The 21,593-nt window shown below is 35.8% G+C and overlaps 1 long non-coding RNA gene across 1 annotated transcript in view; it reads right to left on the bottom strand.

Moving 5' to 3' along the window:
* Positions 1 to 21,593, bottom strand: part of LOC122911285 — a 136,715-nt gene that overhangs the window by 76,839 nt on the left and 38,283 nt on the right. The gene's annotated exons all lie outside the window — the stretch shown is intronic.

The raw sequence follows: 21,593 nt of genomic DNA, 5'->3' as shown, positions 1-21,593 counted from the left end.
TCATGGAAGTAAGGGGAATGATTGGAAGTACAAACCAGGTGGCCTGATAAGGAAGCCTGGTCAAGAAAATACCTGAACAATTTTTCCTCTATGCTTTCTACAATTTATTTCTTGAGAAGACAGAACTGAGGACAAAGAAAAGTTCCCATTTGATATGGGAGAGGAAAATGTTCAATCAAAGATAAACCCTTACACATTAAATTATCTTACATTCAAAGAAAAAAGGCTTCACTCTCCCATATGCAACATTTCCCATCTGATCCATCTGTCCAGCAACTTTTTTCATAGAAGAGAAGCTGAAAACGTAAAATGCCAGCATATGGCCCTGACTTTAACGAAAAGTTAGAGGGTCTGATATTTGTCCACAAGAGTCCAAAAGACCTTGGACAGTATTAAATGAAGGGGTGGAAAGAAGGAACTCAGGTGGCATAGAGCCATAGCTTTTGCCTGAGTTACGCTATACAATCACAGATGTTCTCCGATGTTGTAAATTTCCAGGCACTATTACCATCTTAATTTTCTCACATTTTCCAATTGAGATTCAAGAGATAAATCCCTTGACTCAGATGGAAATTTAAATTGTGGACTCCACTTTTAAAAATTATACCTTTTTTTTTCTGGGCATGTATTATTTCTTCTATTTCCAACAGAGGGAAAGGAAAAATTGCAACCAACCCCCCCCCAAATATTAAATTTATCCTCTCAGTGCTCATATGTTCTGGGTGCATCCTTAATTTCACTTAAAACCGAAAGTAAACCTAAAATATACCCAGAACATATGAGGGCCTGAAAAACCAAGTTCAGAGAAAATGGGATGCAGTTAGCAAAGATTACATGCATCAGTGAACTGTACTAAATTGAACACTTTTAAATGCCAGAGATTTTCTCTGCGAAACTGGGGGGTTTGAAAGAAAAATCAATAATGTTGAAAAAGAGAAATGCTCTTCACACATTTCTAATTAGTCATAGCAGAATCTGGTGGATTTCCATATTACAACTGGATCAAACTTGTGAAATTGGTTTTGATCCCAGACTCACTCAGTACATCTTCCAGGAGAAGTTCCACTCAAGACAATCAAAGGCTTTTCAACCTTGAATGATCCCCAAGATCACTCTTTCAGTTTGCATCCATCCTACATTACGTTCAGCGGGTGTCTAATGTTGCCTACAGCAAATCTCCCTGGAATTACCCAAGCTCCATTTATAAGAACAGGCAAAGGATCTTCAAAATGTTCAGCTTCAACTTTAGCTTGAGCCTTCAAAATCTATAATAGTAAGTAAAACCAGGCATGAAGAGACAAAGTTCTTCAGATCTTTTATTTATTTAATAAATCAAATAAATATTGGCCATATTGTTTATATTTAGGGCATGAACTCCTCTGTAAAGTCCTTACTCGTCTAATAATGGATTAGGTAAAGGGTTTCTGTATTTTTCTGAATAATCAATACCAAAGCCGCTGATGCAAATTTATTTGAACCCCAGGGAACACATCCTTTGAAGTTCTGGGAAAATTTTAAATATAGTGTACAAATCAATAAGTGGACAAAAACATCTCTGTCAATGTGTTCATTTTTATTTGGAGAGGAAATATTTATTTTTAAATGTAATCCCTCTTTCATTCCATCTGTGAACCCTTTTCCCAAATTATTTATTTTACAAAAGAAACTCATGACAGTCAGCTGAACAGAAAATATTCTTTTTTGGTCATAATTAGAAGTGGTGTAGATATCATCTCTCTGAAAAGGAGGACTTCTCAAGCCCAAAACACAGTCTTCCTCTTTCCACCCTTTGTAATGCTCTCATACTTTCCTCTTATCCCATCACTTTGCATCCAGTTTTGGAGCCTCAATTAACCAGAATGGTTTGAGGGCATTTCCAAAAGGGATTCTATTAGCCTGGTTTGGTGGTATGTGCTGTTTTGAATAGGATGCATCTAGGAAATTAAAAATATATTTTTCATTACTGCCTATTTTCATAGTCCACTAAGCAAAAATACAAAGCAATTTTTTTCCCTCTCCCCATTCTCCCTTTTTCCCTTCGTTTTCTTTTTTCCCCTGTGGAGTTCAAATTAAAGAAAGGTGAAAATTGAAGCTGTTGTAGGCAAGGCGATTGCAACATGCATATTTGATTTTTATGATGGATCTAAATTGCTGAATAAGGCCATGGAACAAAGGGAGACTGCAGCTTCCTGCCCATCACATGCAGCCACTGAATGCAGAACAAAAGCTTTGGCCATTAGGGGCTCAGCAGGGAGACACATTATATAAATGACTTTGTCTTTTCTGCCCCCTCCCCCCTACTGGGTGCACTGGACAGAGATGGGGGTGTGTGTGTGTTATGATTTGCCAGGGCAGGAGATAAGAAATTCTGGGAGCAGCAGTAGGAATAGAAATGTATAGCACATTATGATCCAAAAAGGTCAGGCTTTACTCACCAGACCCGTGTGGCTCTCAGTGCTGTAGTCAGAGCGCCACCTAAGACAACCACTCCCCTAAGAAACTTGGCCTCTTTTCAGAGTAACCTATAGCTTTTCTTTTTACTGTTTTGTTTCTTTCATCAGGAGTGGTAAAGCATAAAGAAAAAACGTAGAAAAATATGAAGGCCTAGTATTTCAAGGTAACTGCCAGACCTGCTTCAAAAACAAATTGACATATACACAGTTCACTGTGGCACTAGTTTTCTCAGATACTACTACTTTTAATTCCTCCTTCTAGACTCAAGGCTTTTTTTTAGGCAGGAAAAGAGAAATATATACCAACAACGATCCTACGATATAGTGGAGTGAACCTACTTTTAAGAGGTCCCCTGTGGTGGGGACTTGACTAGGTGCTACTGTTCTATCTGACTTGAAACATCAGCAATTCTGCACAAACACACACAGTAATCTTTGCATAGAACTTGTTTTTAGAAGGACTTTAGTATGCTTCACAAAAGTGGATTATTTTACTACTTCTAATATCACTGAAAGAGGTAGAGGGTAAGAGAGCTTCTCTTTGCAGACTCTAACTTGAAGTACAAAATGGTTATGTACATTGAAGGTGACACACTGAGTTGGGGGCCAGGCAAAGACTGAAGCCCAGGTCACTGGATGCTCACTTCGGGTCTGCCACTATACATTTCACACAAATTGTATGAAGATACTCTGACAGTCCTCCAACTCTCTGATGAAAGTACTCCCATTTTGGACCAAAATAAATCGAAGTCACTGTAACATGGTGCAGAATCACAACAGAGGGTTCTTAGAATGTCCCAAAGACAAACTCAACATATGAGTATATACATCCTTAAGTATCCTAAGGATGGCTGGATTGCGTAAAGCCAGCTAAGTGAAACGCCATGACACAACTGCCATTTGTCACACACCATCATTGTCTTAAAATGGGCAATTCATTTAAAATAAGGTAGACTCACGACTTCTAGGAAAGCTGAGAAGTCTTATGGGACAAAGTATGTTGTCACTGTAGAGTTCAGTTCTGAGTTACAGATGTCACCAAACTACCTTTTTACTAGTTCTTTCAGATCTCATTTTAAGATTGTTAAATCCCTTTTTTGTGGGAGGGAAAAGGTCTCTCAATAAAGACTGCTTAATGTATTAAGGACAGGATTGAGCTTTATGTTTATCAATAGTTTTAAGCAACTGGGCTGAATAAAGATTAAGAGAAGTCCTTAATGGCCTGAGGTGGGTAGATGAGAATCAGAATGGATAGATAAGCAGACAGATGAGTATAGTGGAAATGAGACTGCTATATAGTCATTTAGTTCTTTATCCTTTTATTCAGGTGTCAAATATTCACTAAGGGTCTACTATAATTCCATGAACTATAGACTGACTGTTAGTAAGACACTGTCTCTTCCCAAAATAATAATCTTATATATGGCTGGGGGTTGTGAAAATATTAAATAATTACACAATATCAACATAGCTTAGTGTATGACAAGAGACAAGAAGAGAAAATGGAGTGTTCTACAAGAACATTAACTTGGAGGAACTACTTCATCTCAAGGAAATCAGGGATGGCTTTAATGACCAAAAGACATTTAAGCTGAGGCAGGAGAGAAAAAAATACATGTGCTCTAACCAATTACATTTCACCTTCTGAAATATGTCTTAAGGTATCAATTAAAAATGATAGGAAATTATGTGTATTTTTAAGTTCTTGTGACTTTGCTTAAAAGTAAAGCAAAACACCAATTTGGCTATAAGCCTGAAGTAATTCAAGTTCAATTACTCTAGTATAAAAGCCAAAGGCCACAACCTATACCTGCACTGTTTAATATACCAAACACTAGCCACACATGGCAACCTCAATTTCAATTAATTAAAATTTATATTCCTTAGCTACAACAGCCACACTTTAAGTGTTCAAAGCCACCATATTGAACACTGAAGCTAAAGACTATTAAAATTAAAATTAAGTACAACTAAACATTCAGTTCCTTAATTATACTAGCCATATTTTGAGTGTTCAATTTCAAGTGAGTAGTGGTTGACACAGTGAACAGCAGACAAGAACAAGAATTTTCATCACTGTAGAAAGTGCTACTGGAGAGCACTGCAATACTATTTGGCACCTTGTTGCCTTTCCTAACCTCATTTTCCACTTTTCTCACCTTGCTTATGCCACTTTAGCCATGTTGGAATCTTTGCTGCTGAGGGTACTTAGTATGATCTTGCCTCAGGGCCTTCGCACACTTTGGCACCTACCTTTTTCTCCAGCCCCACATTGTATGAGAGTCTCCAGCTAGTTTCTCTAGCCTTAGCCATGCCAGCCTTATTTCTGTCTCCCTCATTCTCAAGGTCTCTCTTGTCTCAGGTTTTGCCAGGTTATTACCTTTCCTTGCAAGGCTTCTCTTTCCCTACTTCGACTTTCCTTCAAATATCAGCTTACTTATTACTTCATCAGAAAAGCCTTTTCTGATCAGGTCAAATTCTCCTCGTACAAACTCACATTGCTTTCTTTCACAGTGCTAATTACAGTAGCACATTTAAATTAATTTATGTCATTTTTATTTATAAAACTCTCTTCAGATTGACTGACAGCTCCATGAGGGCAAGGACCATATCTGTTTTTGAGAACTGCTGTATTTGCAAAAGGAGCAGAATGCATGGAACAAAACAGGACATAAACATAACAAATATTTATAATTATAAAAGAATGAATAAATGCTATGGAAAAAAAAGTGAATGGTCAGTTTAAAATATATACTTTGTACTGCTACTTCAATGCATGCCAAGTACCCAAATTTCAAAATAAGATTAGACACAAAGAACAAAAATGAATGACAGGGATTATAATAATTTCAGAGGTAAGAAATACTTCTTTCAGTTAGATAAAAAGTACTGTTCCCCCAAAGGAGAACAGAATCATAGGTATAATTTGTATTCTTTTTTGCTTATCTGAATTGTCTTAATATGTTTCCATTATTATGTATTGGTTATAGGAATATTATCTTTTATTGCACTATCAAAAATTATTCTGCTCCAGTGCAGCAGAAAACAAAATACATGGGAGGCACAGTGGTTAATAAGGTTGTTTTTTTTTTTTCTTTCCTGCCAGACAAACAAGTGTTGAATTCCTGTCTCCTGTCTTCTGCTGGTTCTATGACCTTGAGCATATTACCTCACCTCTCTGAACCTCACCTTTCAAATGAGATAATAATATACACTATATGAGGTTGTTGTGAAGGTTCAATGAGATAATGGACATAAAACACTCAATAAATAGTAACTTAAAATCCACATGCCAAAATGACCATATTTAAAGTCTAGGTATACATAAATCTCAATAATTCTCTTGGTTCTTAATCATTAATTCGAAAGTCAAAAATTTTAATTCACAGATTCCAAATTTGGCTTCTCATACTAGGTTTGATTCCAAGGTTATACTATCTTTCTTTTGAATGTGACTGTTCCACATCTCTAGAAATTGAAGTTGGTTCCAAGGAATTAAATTCATTCACTTATCGAACAAATATTTTTGTATGCCTTCTGTACATCATGCACAGCTGTCTTAGGGATAATATGGTTAGTCAAACATATATTAATACATCTCTTTCTATCTTAATAGCCTACATGATTCCTGAGCAGGCATCTAAGATAAAAACTCAGTTATCAACTGTCACATAAACTATTTGCATTAATCCAGCAAGAATATATTTGAATAAGTGATTTTTTAACAAGCGTTTTTTATAGATATGGGAAGAGTGCTTTTATGGAGATATTCTCTTAGCATTGTTTATACTACCGAATATTCAAATGGACAATAACAGTGTATTAGTTACATAAATGATAATAAATTCACATTATGGAATACTATGTAACTATTAAAAAATGCAGTGGTAGAAGTGTATTTACTGGTATAGAAAGACGTTTACAACATGTTGGTGAATTTAAAACCAAAATTGTGTGCTTAGTAAGAATATATAAAAATTATACAGTATATGTTTATGCATGCAAAAAAGGCTTGAAGGACAACATTAAAATGTTATTTTCTCTATCAGTTGTTCACAAATGCAACTAAATATTAGAATCAATGTGGCAATTTTTAAAAAAGACCAATGCAAGGACACAACTAGAAATTCTGAATTAAATAATCCTCTAAGGGGCCCAGGCATCAGTATTTAAAAACCGCATCCTTGGTGATTCCAGTGGGCACCCAAGATTGAGCAATATTTTTTCCTAAGTATTGGGACAATATTTTACTTTGGTATCTGTTTTTCTAAATTATATACATCAGCATCATATATTATTTATACAATAAAAAATTATGCCACAATGCAGAATCCTGTTAATATTATGTGTTGCCAAATGGTGAATTTGTATATATAGTAATGTTTCTCAACTTTTTAATTCCTGAATTTAGTTAGTTATGCCTTCTTCTTCTTGCCTAGGAATAAGTATCAATTTTCTTATTTCAAAGAAACAACTTTTGGCTTTGTTGATTTGTTGGATGTTTACTATTTCACTAATTTCTATTCTTATCTTTATTCTTTTCCTTCTAGTTTCTTTTCATTTCAATTTGTTTTTTCTTCCTTCCTCAGATGGATATGCACATCACTGAGTTTTCAGCTTTTCCTCTTTTCTAACATATGCATCTAAATCCAAAATTTTTCCTGTAAGCATGCTTTAGCTAAACACTTACAAGTTTTGATATGTAGTATTTTCATTATTATTTGCTTAATTTTTTTCTATTTTTCCATTGTGAATTTTTCTTTTTACTTGAGGCATTAGATATTTAATGGTGTATTTTTTAATTTACAAATATATGGGACTTTTCTAATTATCTTTGTTATTCTTTTGTAATCTAATTCCATGGTGACCTGAGAAAACACTCTGTATGATTTCAATCCTTTGAAATTTGATAATTTCTTTATGCCTAGACTACAGCCAATTTTTAAAAAAAGATTTTATTTATTTATTTGACAGAGAGACACAGAGAGAGTGGAAACACAAGCAGGGTGAGCGGGAGAGTGAGAAGCAAGCTCCTCGCTGAGCAGAGATCCCTTATGTGGGCCTAGATCCCAGGACTCTGGCATCATGACCTGAGATGAAGGCAGCCACTTAACAACTGAGCCACCCAGGCGCACAACAACCATATTTTTAAAATGATCTGTGTGCACTCAATAGTAAAGGGTATCAAATAGTTTTAATATGCATTCTGAAGTTTTACATACAAGATAAATAAATCAAGCTTGCTAATTGAGTTAAAAGTTTCCTTCTTTTAATATCTGTTTGCTTGTTGTAAAAGTCATTCAGAATGGTGTGTTAAAATCTCCCAAGATTATTAATTTTCATATTTCTCCTTTTTGTATTATAAATTTTTATTTTCTATATTTTGGGGCTATGTTGTCAGGTACATATATATTCAGAATTATTTTTGCTTACAGCTAAATTAATTATTTTTTCAAGAAACATCACTATTTATCTCTAATATTTTTAAATGACTTTATATGAGTAGAGCTTTCTCATACTGTGTTTTGGTTAGTGTTTAAATGACTTGGTAGATTGTATTATTGACTGTAGTTCTTCACCCCTTCATACTGATGTCCTTTGCCATGTGACTGCTGTTCCTTCTTCGAGAGATGGAATACCTTCCTGAGCTTTGACTTTGGGTTAAGTCACATTACACATTTTTGCCGTGAGATACTGGTAGCTGTACTGCAAACAGAGTCTTGAAATTTGTTTGCTCAGCTAAACTTGCCCATGCTTCTGACATTATCATAAGAATGTGCCCAGACTACATTGGTAGGCCAAGGAAAAAGAGTAGCCCTAGACCTAAACTCCAGTTTGGAGCCTAGATCAGTTCATCCCACAATGCATGAAAAATAAATTATTTTGTTTGAAGCTACTGATCATTCCTGTGGCAAAAGTGAACAGATATAGAAGAGGTAAGCTGAAAGCAGAATGCTTCAATAGCAAAAAACTAAAATATACAATAGTTCGGAACCAGGAAGCAGGTATTGAGGGAACTCTAATAGGAAGCTGGAAAAATGGCAAGGAAACAGAGGAGATCAGAAAAGTGATGACTCATATGTCAAATATTTGGTAAAAACATTGCATAGAATCTAGCAAAAAATTATTTAATAAACTTACAGATCTAGGGGAGTAGATTTTGAGGGAAAATGTTAAATGCACAAACTGCTTTATTTGGTAAGATTCTATGAGAAAGAGATGACTTCAGAAAAGAAGTGGTCTATTTGCAGGTAAAATTAAAGAGATTATAAATTGCCCAGATATTTCAGGACTGGAAAATAAAACTTTCTTATCTAATAAAAACTCTAGTGGCTATTAAGAAACAGCTTCAGGGAAAATACCAAACCTAGGGCACTGGGTAAAGACCAAATGGAAGGATATGACTATTAGACCTTTTATTAAGACCTCAGGAAGAATTAAGGTGCTGCCTTGTACATCAACTCACAGAAGGAAAAAAGAGGAGTTCTAGAAACGTAAAAGGCATAGTCCCACAAAAGGTGTGATGCACCCCAACTATCTGTAATTTAAGTGTAGATAGAAGGGTTTAAGTCCCAAAAAGAATCAGGGGTGTGGTTTTTGGCATACAGAGTTGATTAGAATCAAACATGAAATCCCTAGCAATTTTTATTTATTTATTTATTTATTTGACAGAAATCACAAGTAGACGGAGAGGCAGGCAGAGAGAGAGAGAGAGAGGGAAGCAGGCTCCCCACTGAGCAGAGAGCCCGATGCGGGTCTCGATCCCAGGACCCTGAGATCATGACCTGAGCCGAAGGCAGCGGCTTAACCCACTGAGCCACTCAGGCACCCCCCTAGCAATTTTTAAGAGAGATCAATCAGTAGAAGCATTGCCAGTTTGGAACAAAAGAAACTGTGATATTTTGAAGTAAAAGAACTTCTGGATACCACTATACACCTACTAGAATGGCAAAAATCCAAAACAGTGCAAAACTGAATGCTGATAAGGATGTAGAGTAACAAGAATTCTCCTACATTACGTAGGAATGCAAAATGATACAGCCACTTTGGAAGATAGTTTAGCAGGTTCCTGCAAAACTAAATATACTCTTACCAAATTCATTGGCATTTATTGAAAGGACTTACAAACTCATGTCCACACATAAATCTGTAACATGGATATTTAGAGCAGACTTATTAATAATTGTCAAAACTTTTTCGGTAGGTCAGTGAATAAATAAACTTTAGTAATTCCTTATGATGGAATATTATTCAGTGCTAAAAAGAAATAAGCTATTGGGATGCCTGGGTGGAGCAACTGGTTAAGCGACTTCCGTGGGCTCAGGTCAGGATCCCAGGGTCCTGGGATTGAGTCCCACATCGGACTCCCTGCTCAGTGGGAGCCTGCTTCTCACTCTGCCTCTGCAGCAACCCCTACTTGTGTTCTCTCTCTCACTCCCTCTCTCCCTGACAAATAAACAAATAAATAAAATATTAAAAAAAAAAAAGGAAAGAAAGAAGCTATCAACCCATGAAAAGACATGGAGGGGGCTTAAATGTATATTCCTAAGCAAAAGAAGCCAACCTGAAGAGGTTTCATATATAGATTATGATTTTAACTATATGATATACTAGAAAAGGCAAAATCATGGAGTCAGTAAAAAGATCCAAGGTTGCCAGGGGTTGACAGAAGGGAGGGATGAATATGTGGAGCACAGAGGATTGTTAGGGCAATGAAAATACTCTGTATGATACTATGAGGATAAATAGTATACATTTCTCCAATTTCATAAAATGTACATCAAGAGTAGATTCTAATGTAAACTATGGACTTTAGGTGATAATGTGTCAAGGCAGGTTCATCAACTATAATAAATGTACCACGCTGGTGGGGGGATTTTGATAATGGGAGAGATTATGAGGTTGATATGTAGACAAGGGGTATATGAGAAATCTCTGTACCTTCCTCTCAATCTTGCTATTGATATTAGCTCAGGTCATGATCTTAGGGTGAACCTAAAACTGCTCTAAAAAAATAAAGTCTCAGGGCACCTGAGTGGCTTAGTGGGTTAAAGCCTCTGCCTTCAGCTCAGGTCATGATCTCAGGGTCTTGGGATCAAGCCCGGTGTCAGGCTCTCTGCTCAGCAGGGAGCCTGCTTCCCCTCCTCTCTCTCTCTGTCTGCCTCTCTGTCTACTCGTGATCTCTATCAAATAAATAAACAAAATCTAAAAAAAAAAAAAAAATAGGACTTCTGGGGCAGAGGATTCTTCTGGGAAGACAGTAGAGTAGGAAACACTGACATATCAGAAATCTGTCCCCCCGCCTAGACAACAATTGTACCAAGAGAATCTGTATGATATAACTGTTTTGGAACTCTGGAGTCCATGTGAAGACTTGTAGCATTGCAGGGGAAGTCTTGGACAGTAAACATGGATGATTTCCTCTAGCTCTTAATACAGCAGCAGCAGCTCCCCATCCCCTACTCCTTAGCCTCATGGCAAGCAGCTGTGTACATGTTCCTGAAGCAGCCTGTATGCAGCCTGTGAGAGTGGGAAACCAAACCTTGTACTTTAAATATTGCTCTGGGCTGCTTATGACAGTGTAAGGAGAGATACAGAGTCAGGCACCCATTGCTGCAAGCCCCTCCACCTAAAGTGACTTCCAGGAGATTTACAGGCTTTATAGGAGAAGGCACAGAATAAATCTAGAAAGACCTTAACTTTATAACTCGTGCCGATCACCAGCACGCAATCAGGCTACAAAAATAAAAACAATAATACAACAATAACAACAAAAATAGAAAATGCTGGCAAAGAGGGAGAATATGATTTCCAGAGTTCCTACATTATAAGATTCTGTTTCTGTCCAGTTTCACATAAAAAAATCACAAGGCATACAAAGAATCACCAAAGTATTGCCCATTCAAAGGAAAAAATTAACAGAATATATCACATTAACAGAATGAAGGGAAAAAAACCCCTGTATGACCATCTAATAACCAAAACAATTTTAAAAAAGAACAAAGTTGGAGGACTCATAATTTCAAACCATACTAAAGTCATAGTAATCAAAACAGTATGGTGCAGGCATAGAAATAGATATGCAAACATATGGAATAAACAGCCCAGAAATAAACCCTTGCATATATGGTTGCTATGGACTGAACTGTATGATCCCAAAATTCATATTTTAAAGCCATAATTACCGATGTGACTGTGTTGGAGATAATGCCTTTGAAGAATGATTAGGGTTAAATTAAGTCATAAAGAAGGATCCCTGATGTGTAGACCTAGCACCCTTATAAAAAAAGGAAGAGACACTCAAGTTCTCTCTCTCTGCCATGTGATGACACAGCAAAAAGCAGCCCTTTGCAAGCCAAAAAGAGAGCTCCTAACAGAATCCAACCATGCTAGCACCTTGATACTGGGTGCTATCTCTGGATTCTATCCTCTAGAAGAGTTATAAATTGATTTCTGTTGTTTAAGCCATATTCAAAACTTAACTCAAAATCGATCAAATACAGAAACATTAAAACTAAAACATAAACTCTTAGAAGAAACATAGGACAAAAATATCACAACAGTGGATTTGGCAAAGATTTCTTGGAAATGATGTTAAAGGCACAGGCAATAAAAGTAACAAACTGGACTTCGTGACAATTAAAAATGTATGCATTAAAGGACACTATCAATAGAGTAAAAATGCAACCTACAGAATAGGAGAAAATATTTGAAAATCACATATCTGATAATTAACATCAGAATATATAGTGTCCTCAAATATTAAGTATTCTTATTGTGAAATCTGTGTCTAAAAACCCATAGCCTATGGTACCTGGATGGCTGCTCAATTGTTAGTCATCTGCCTTAGGCTCAGGTCCTGATCTCCCAGGGTCCTGGGATCTAGCCCTGCGTCAGCCTCCTTGCTCGGTAGGAAGCCTGCTTTCCCTCTCACTCTCCCCCTGTAAGTGTTCATGCTCTCACAATCTCTCTCTGTCAAATAAATAAAAGGAATCTTAAAAAAAAAAAAAAAAAGATTAAAAAAATACAAACAAAAATAAAAAAATTAAAACCCCAACATCTAAATCATCTGTGTAAGCCTCTTTGTACTGGGTGTTATTTCTCTTGATTTTCTATAACACAGTTTTATCTTTTCTTGTGCTTATTTTCTATTTTGATTGAACACCAGTAAGTGTACATAGAAAACTGCAGAGAAACAGTTGATGGCCCAGGACAAACTTATCTTCCTCTATAAAAATTTCTGGGGGCACCTGGGTGGCTCAGCGGGTTAAAGCCTCTGCCTTCAGCTCAGGTCATGATCCCAGGGTCCTGGGATTGAGCCCCGCATCAGGTTCTCTGCTCAGCAGGGAGCCTGCTTCCTTCTCTCTCTCTCTGCCTGCCTCTCTGCCTACTTGTAATCTCTGTCAAATAAAATAAATAAAATCTTAAAAAAAAAAAATTCTGGGAGTGGGTAAAGCTACTAGCAACTCTATCACCTGTATCAGATCAAGATTTGAAATAACATTGGTTTTCAGTCCCTGGCTAGGCTGGTCTATTTCAGGTTCATCCTTCCTCTCAGATTTAATCAGGTATTAGTCCCCTCTTTGAGGGGACTCTAGTTTTACCTCTAGACTTCATGATCCCGAGTATCTATCTTTACTCAGCTTCTCAGCCCTTTGGTCATCTTCACTGGAAATGGCAGACACTTGGATCTACAAGATATGGCAGACACTTCCAGAGGAAAAACACTTCTAAATGCCAGACTCATCCTCTTTAATGTCCTCCTAGTTGGATCTCACAGGTTCTCACAAGACCTCACAAGGTGTTAGTATCACAAGGCCTCAAACAGATTTTTGTTTCAATTTCAAAAAATAACTTTCCTAATTATTTTCAGTAGGAGACATGGTTCAAATTACTTAAACATTATTACTAGAAGCTAAACTCCATACCCACTTACTTTTAAAGAGCATATTTAAATGCCAGAGTAAATTTCCACAAAAGGCCTGCAGATCATTTATGCAAGACTCATCTATAATGTTGGTTTAAAATGCAAATTCGTGGGGTGTCTGGGTGGCTCAGTAGGTTAAGTGTCAGCCTTCAAATCAGGCCTTATCCTGAGATAGAGCCCCACTCATCCAGCTCCCTGCTCAGAGGAGAGTCTGCTTCTCCTTCTCCCTCTGTCCCGCTGCGCCCCACCTCATGCTATCTCTTTCAAATGAATAAAATCTTAAAAAATATATTTAAAATGCAAATTCCTGAATTCTCTCTCCAATCCAGCTGAGTCAGGATTGCATTTTTAACCAGCATCCCAGTTCACTGAGTAACTGTATACAAAAATAAATAGAGGGGCACCTGGATGCTCAATCAGTTAAGTGTCTGACTCTTGATATTAGCTCAGGTCATGATCTTAGGGTCCAGAGATTGAGTCCCATGTGGGGCTCCACATCCAGTAGGGTGTCTGCTTCTTTCACTCTCCCTCTGCCTCTCCCCCTGCTCATGTTCTCTCTAAAATAAATTAGAAATAAAACAAATTACTGGAGAGATATTTTTATATAATGATAATTGACCACCCAGTCATAAAGTTACTACTTTACAGAAAAGTTAATGGAAGTATTTCTCTTCCAAACAAAAAGTCCTAATATATTTGCATTTTTAAAATGTAATTAGGTAGGTGCACCTGCATGGCTCAGTCAGTTAAAAGGCTGCCTTAGGCTTAGGTCATGATTTCGTGGGTCCTTGAACCCACAAATATAATTAGGTAAAAGGAAAGACAAGGGGTGCCTAGGTAGCTCAGCTGGTTAAGTGTCTGCCTTCGGTTCAGGTCACAATGCTGGGGTCCTTGGATCAAGCCCCACAACAGGCTTCCTGCTCAGCAGGGAGTCTCCTTTCCCATCTCTCGCTCCCCCTATTTGTGCTTGCTTTTCTCTCAAATAAACAAAATCTTGGGGGGAAAAAAAAAAGGAAAGACAAATACGAAGCAAACTTCTGGTTTCAAAGCGATCTTTTTCAAATGGATATATTGGCAATTTTGCACATAAAAAACATATATTAGCTTCCTGATATTTTATTTAAATATAACTTTTTGTTTGTTTATATTTAAATAATCTCTATACCAAATGCGGGGCTCAAACTCACAACCCTGAGATCAAGAGTTGCATGTTCTTCTGACTTAGCCAGCCAGGCACCCATGTAAACTATTATTTTAAAACATTATTAGGAGATCAATATCTATATACATAAAATATGAAATGGAATGTACCAAATCCAGAAAATGTCATCTTACTAATAAGACGAAGATGTGTTATAATAGGAAATTTTCTAATAAGAGAAACTATTTTATCTTTTTTGTACTAATTTGGAAGGGTTTTTTTTAGTGAATTGTTAGATCACAGAACTATAAGATCAAGATAAATGGTAAGAGTAAACATTATAGAACACATTTAAAACTTAGCCTAATGAATCTTAGCTAAAATTTCTTAATGGTGAGTAAAAATTTTCATATTTAGAAGAAAATGAGAAATAATTTTATTCTCCAACATACATAACCCCTAGTGGCATGTTAGATAGCTTATATTTATTCTTCAAATTTTAAATGTTTATGGCCCTTTTTCATTTTACAAAACCCAAATCCAGTTTTTGCTTAGCCAAGCCATACATATTAACTTCCATTAAACTTGACTGAGATGTTAGTTTCTTAATCCTTTAATGCCTAAACATATAGTCTTATTAATTTCCCTTTATTAAGATCTTCAAAATGCAACACAATTTTCTTGGGTAGTCCTACTAAAAGGAACAGAAATATATCATTGTATTCCTTTCATTTATATACTAGCTTTTATATGAATATTGCTTTGCCAGGTAGGACATTCTAATCAATTTTTTATTTCCCTATTACTTGTTTCTACATATTGCTTAGCCAACTTCATAAATACTCTGCACTGTCTTTGATCTTTTAACCTAATCTAACCATAGTGTTTCCCAGCATGTTATTCACCCTCTTAGATTCTTCACATCTGATTAAAAAAAAAAATAACCTTCAACTGTTCTGTCCAATCCTCATGGGATTTTGAGTCATTGACTTAGTCTGCCTCTTAAAACCAGTGGGGTTTTTTTTTTTCTTTTTCCTGTCCCATAACTGACTGTCTTAGTAAAACTTTCTGTGAAATATTTTACAAAACTCAAATCCAAACTGTATGTTACTAGGGAAAAACAAAGCCAAAAAGGCAAATCAACAAGGTTAAAAGAGAACCTACCCATTCAGGGATTTGGGGAGCATACTGACAGTCAATTCAAGTTATTCAAGCTAAGCATATTTTGTTTGGCATAAACTGTATGAATTGGCTTTTTGATTCTGAATTCTAAATATAATTGTATCATGCTCTGTTCTCTACCCCCAAAATATTACTCAAGTGCATAAATTAACCCTTATTAATAAGAAGCTTCTGGGAATCCACAGCAACCAGTTTGATAATGACAATGTAAGCTTAAAAAATATATATTTGTGTTGCTTAATATAACACACATTTTAAATTATGTACATAATTTTCTTCTACTTTTTGATACTCCCATTCTTGTTCCAGTCCAATTTATCCTTCTTAACATTAAAGTCTGCAAATCTGTCCTTCAGCTCCTCTCACGCAAAGATCATATTACTCAACCATATCTGAAGGACTGTTTTCATCAAGATTTCCAGTAATAGGCTCTCCTTGTCCTCAGGAAAATAACCTACTACAATGTGGAGAGCTACAGTGTGGAGAACATTAATGAGTGCATGACTGGTAATCACTTCTAGTTATGGATAGTGTGAAGACACAGTGCCAAGGTGAAGGTGGGGGTTCAAAAAATGAATTCATTAGTATTAAGTGAAAAAAGAATATTTAATTTGGCAGAATTTCATGACTGAGGGGCAGTTAGTTTTAATGTATTTGGTTCATACTTCTTATGGAAATATTAGGAGAAAAATCTCATGGGAATAATGTTAAAATCAATAAAAGTAAAATGTTAGAAAAAACTTGTCACAATATTAGAAACCTATTGCTATAACAATAAAATCTCAGATGTTTTTCCTATTTTCTTTCTTAGGCTCAACAAAGAGCCTAAGACTTGGATTAAGGGCTCAGAAATTTTTTTCTCCTCTCTGTAAAACTGAGTAGATAAAAGGATATTGAGAGAAAACAGGACTGTTTGACGATCCTTCCCCTCTGATGTCACCTCAAACGTAAAAAAATCCAAACGGTTACTCACCAAATAATGTCTGAATAAAAAGAATCAAAACAAGTCTGCAAAAACACTTTAGGCATTTTAATTATACTTTTTGTTTGCTGCATATTTTTTCCTTTGTTCAGGGACTTGCAGTAGAAAAGGAAGCTGTGCCCAGAGAAACAATTCCCAGAATGCACCATGATTTGTGCTGCATTTGAAGCCTCTGCTCATTAAGGACACCTATGAGTTTCTTCTTTGTTTTTTAAGAGGGCAGAATCTAGTAATAACTCAAATGCTCAGACCTCTCCCCAGACATCATTTTTCTAACAGTCCAAGAGGAGCTGAGTCAAGGTCAGAGGTCATAGGCTGTGCTCCCATTTGCCAGCTGGCAGTAAGCTCCAAGGACAGAGGGTGCAAGAAGCGTGACGATTCCTGAAGATGCTCATTCACAAAGCATTGAGAATATCCCCACGGATACCTCAGAAATACTCATTTTATGGCAGTTTGGTGGGTTGGAGAAAAGGGGGTCAATTTTCTGGGCTAGCTTTGCAGAGCTTCACATGCTAAGATTCCATCTCACTGAACCTGACTTTATTTTACACTAACACAATAAAGCCTAACAGAGGATAAAAAGTTTCTATTATAAACATTATCTGCCCTGTGAGTCAGAACAGAGCAATACAGACTAAAAGGCAAACATCTGGAAACCTCAGTTCAGAAACAGTACTAGTATGAACATTCTATCTAGAAAGATAAGAAAACTTCCAGACAGAGGGAAATCAGGATATTGAAATGTTGATCTACAGTAATTTGGGGTGAGTTCTTTCCTCAAACTTATTTCTCAGTTTTTGTGCACTGGTCCCATACCACATTCAGAATTTGACTGTTTTTTTCTTTTCCTAAATGGCTAAACTGAGATGCTGTGTGTAAGAAATGGAAAGTGACAAGATATGACCGAAGCATTGGAAATCAATCCAAACTAAATGTGCTTCTTAACTATAAGTGAACAGTTGAAAACAATCCTCTTTTATAGCCATGGAGATAAATACTCTGTTTTTATTAGGAAAAAATTGCTTTGGACTGAATAAAGTCATTTGATTAACAAGTCAAAGCAGATGGTTTATTGATGTTTCAGAAAGGAGTTTACAAGGTCTAGTGAAAAAAGAGACCTAGCTCTGAATTAACAAATTACCCTGGTATATAGGACATTGACAGTTCACTGCTAATAGATTTATGGGCTACTGCTGGGTGTTTCATCCCTATTTGGTTTATTATGATAAAATATTGGGGTATGGGTAACCTATAGCCTTATTGCAATATACCATATTGACCTTTGAACTTTAGGACCTGACAGCAAAACTATGTATTAGATTTTTAATTTGTCTTAATCTAACAGGATCAACATCAGTGTTGTATGGTTTATTTTGAAGAGGCCATTCAGTGTAACTAACACATGGCATACTGGCTTGGGACTTGCTAGAACTCAATAAATTAGCTCTTAGAGGTTATAAGAGTCACATGTTAAGATCCAAAAGGCACTGGTGAAATGGCATGTGGTTTGGGTAAAGAGTATCTGTAAGGAATCTCACTGTTCAACTCAGAAGGAAATATTTATTTTTTTTTGTCTCTAGGGAAATTTCAGAATCTTTGTATTTGAGAATGGATCTTTTGATTTCAACAAACTTTTTATTTCTATAAGTTCTTTTTTTTAAATCTGCCTGGATATTTGATACTTCCTGTTCTCTTGTTTTCCATTTCTTTTATATCTTTAAAATGTTTATAACAGTTAGTTTACAGCCTTTATCTGATAATGCTATTACTGAAAACTCATGGGCATCAATACTGCTATCTTTTGTCTGTTAACTCTTTGGATGGATTGCTTTATTTCCTAATTTTGGGTTATACGTTCATTTTTAACTGGGGTTATAATTGTAGGAATCCTTGAATGAAGTCACGTCTCCCCCAAAATTGTAGCTTTTGCTTCTTATAGGTGTGTATGGATCTTTCTAGGCCAGATTTTTGTTTTTTGTTTTTTTGTTTTTTTCGCAGCCCAGGATGATTTTTTTTTCAATTTATTTATTTTCAGAAAAACATTATTCATTATTTTTTCACCACACCCAGTGCTCCATGCAAGCCGTGCCCTCTATAATAGAGCTTCCCTATGACCCTGCAATTGCACTCCTGGGTATTTACCCCAGGATGATTTTTATTTCAACTTCTGAGTTTAGGAATTCCTGAACTTCATAAACAAGGTAAATTTGAACCCAAACAGGAATGGAGGCAGGCCTCTGACTATGAATATGTAGAGGAAATTAGTTATTTCATTTCTCTCTATTTCTCTGTCTGTCTCCATATCTCTTTATCCCCTATCCCCTTAATCTAAAGCCCAGGGCTGATGAGACAAGTTTTCTTGAGTTCTTACTATCCCATTGGGAAGATTTCTTTCTTTCTTTCTTTCTTTTTTTTGGTTCTGCCCTTTCACCTCAGATGTAGTTTTTGGAGGACTTGGAATCTCACCTACAGACCTACAATTCTGTGCCTTTCACAGCTTTAACATGGCAGTTAAAACCACCAACCCTTGGGTACTGAGACCAGCAAATTCCTACAGGCAGCTACAGCTATTAACTCACACCCAATATATCATCTTAATTTTAGGCTACTGGAAAATAATTTTCCCTACTTTCCTGTTACCTCAGTCATAAATTCAGAAAGATTTTTGAAATAGCTTATCCTGAAATATTTGATAGCAATTTTCAGATTCACAAATCCACCAAACTATTAGGACTCATAGTCAGAATCCTGTTTTAGAAATGTCCCTTTTCATGTATATGAATTAAGTACAAGCAGGAAGGAAACTTAGGGCTCAAAATTTATCCTACCAACTTTGTAACATTTCATGAATGACTTGATTTATTGCAGTAGCATATGTATCTCATAATTGCTTATTTCTTCTATTTGGTCTATTTTCTGTATTTTGGATGTGGGGCTCAATACTTAGGGACAGAATAAGGAATGACACACTAATAGTTCTTTAAAAAAATTCCCATGTTTCGAATACAAGGACTGCTTTAAATGGCCAGTTTAATGTAAATTACCAAATCATCAAACTTTCATGATAGTTTTAGTAAACATTTAGCCTGACATGGTATTTTCAAAGGGATTTTACATGGATCATTCCAAATACTGGAAACCACTGTATTTAATAAGCCCACAAAAACATTTCAGAAATCTGCAGGCCTTTAAACATTTCTGCTTTTCCACAGGAGGAATCACCAACCAATGAATACAACTAATGCTTTACTTTTCTGTGATTCCTACATTCCCTGCTGCCATCAAACTGTATGCAATAGTCTTCAGCCTAACATATATTGTCACTACAAATAGATTAACTGAAATGTAATAGAAAAGAAGTGACAAAAGTATGAAAATTATAGTTTTGATAGGCATGTATACTTCTTCCAGATAAAGGAAAGATTAAAATGGGGATGAGGAAGAAGCCAACAATGAAGAAAGGGAAAAAAAAAATCACAAAATAATACATTTGTTACAGGTTTTCTTCAAAGAAGTCACAGACACCTTTTAGAAAGTATGCTAATCTTTTAGAATATTATTTAATATAAAATACTGAAATTACTTTTCTAACTCTGTGCTTTTGGGATAGTACTTACTACAAAGATGAGAGAGAAACCATTTAATGATTAAATAATTCAAGGGCTCTATAAAAACTATTTTTGAGGTACAGGCAATAAAGTTATTGTTGTCTTATCCACATGTTGAATGGAGACTGTTTCAATGACATTTTTCTCATCTCTTTTTTCAATCCTAAAATTTTGACTTGAGCATTCCATGGATGGAGAAAAAAAATCCATTTAACAAAAATGTTATTTCAATTTTAATTTTATAAATATAGGAGCAATATTATTGAATTCAATGGAAACAGTGGTACATAGTTACTTCTGTTCTATTTAATTATCCCAAAGGATTTTTACTTAGTAACTCAACTTGTTATTTGGATATGGGGTTCTTACTCAACTTTGATACTTAGATTCATTATCTAATGATTTCTGCTTATGATTCAGTCTCTCTCCTTCAAAATACACACCCACACATGCAAACATGCTCTCTGCATATTTTATACTGAAGCTAACACTCAATTCTGCCATTCTGTGAATTTATTGTTTTCTGCTCAGCCCCCCCCAAAAAAGATTAAGAGAAAGTCCATTTAAAGAACATGTGTAAGATATTGTAATACTTTATTCTGAAGCTAGAGGAAGCAATGGAACAGAAGAACAGTTCTGCCTTTTGAAAATTATACTATACACTGTTAATTCTGATACAAGAATAAAAACTCGGTCCTAGATTTGGTAAGTTGTGTAAAAGAAAATGAATTAGATGGATTTTCCACAGAAAGTTAAGAGAAAAAGGCAGAGTTATTCTGAATTACTGGAAGGAAAAAATATGTGAAATCAGAGAATATGTCTTTATTTGCATCAAATTTTAGCTTTGCAAAGGTGCCAAACAATATTTGCATCTGAGGACGGCATGGTGCTGAACAAGACATGAGAGCAACTTTTACTGCCTCTGCCACTTTTTATTTAGTGACTAGTGGACAGCTGGATACAAAAATTCTTATGATTTGTTCTGCAGCCCCTTCTCTACCCATTTTACTATAATAGGATCTTCAGAAATAATTTGAAAGGCTGTGAGATACTTTAGTGTTTTCGCTAAGCTTTCTTTCCTCCACCCCCTTCACACTTTCCACCAGCACTAAGTACCCTCCAAGTGAACTAATTGTACTGTAAAATATTACTTCTGGTCTTATTCTTATCTATCTACTGTCCTCAGTTTTAATTACATGGCTTCAGATTAACTGTAGTGGAAATTACTACTCTTGATTTTTTTCTTCTCTTCAGACTTCACTTTCTATCATTTACTTTTTTAAAAGCTATTTTCTTTCTT

Source organism: Neovison vison, chromosome 7 (assembly GCF_020171115.1).
Source record: "Neovison vison isolate M4711 chromosome 7, ASM_NN_V1, whole genome shotgun sequence".
Classification (NCBI taxonomy): domain Eukaryota; kingdom Metazoa; phylum Chordata; class Mammalia; order Carnivora; family Mustelidae; genus Neogale; species Neogale vison.
This window is presented reverse-complemented; position numbering and strand designations above follow the sequence as displayed.